This window comes from Montipora capricornis, chromosome 11 (genome assembly GCF_036669925.1).
Source record: "Montipora capricornis isolate CH-2021 chromosome 11, ASM3666992v2, whole genome shotgun sequence".
NCBI lineage: Eukaryota > Metazoa > Cnidaria > Anthozoa > Scleractinia > Acroporidae > Montipora > Montipora capricornis.
The window spans coordinates 13,779,709-13,779,966 of record NC_090893.1 but is presented as its reverse complement, the minus strand read 5'-3'; positions in this window follow the sequence as shown (position 1 = coordinate 13,779,966).

The window sequence follows — 258 nt, the reverse complement described above, 5'->3', positions numbered from 1 at the left end:
TATCTCGGCTAAGGAAACCAGAAAAAGACTGAACAAACTGAACAAGTATAAATAAATCCTTTTTTGAGAGAGAAACGATTGTGGTATAGGTTTTGTTTTGGCTAGACTGTGCTAGTGACCTTGAACAGTAGTTTCTAAAAAAACAGCTACTCTAGGATAGGGAGGATTTGGGGAGTTTACTCTAGTACAGGGTAGCAAAATTCAGCTGAACCAGCTCTGGTATAGGCTAAGGGTCCCAGGGTCCCTGCGGCACATCCG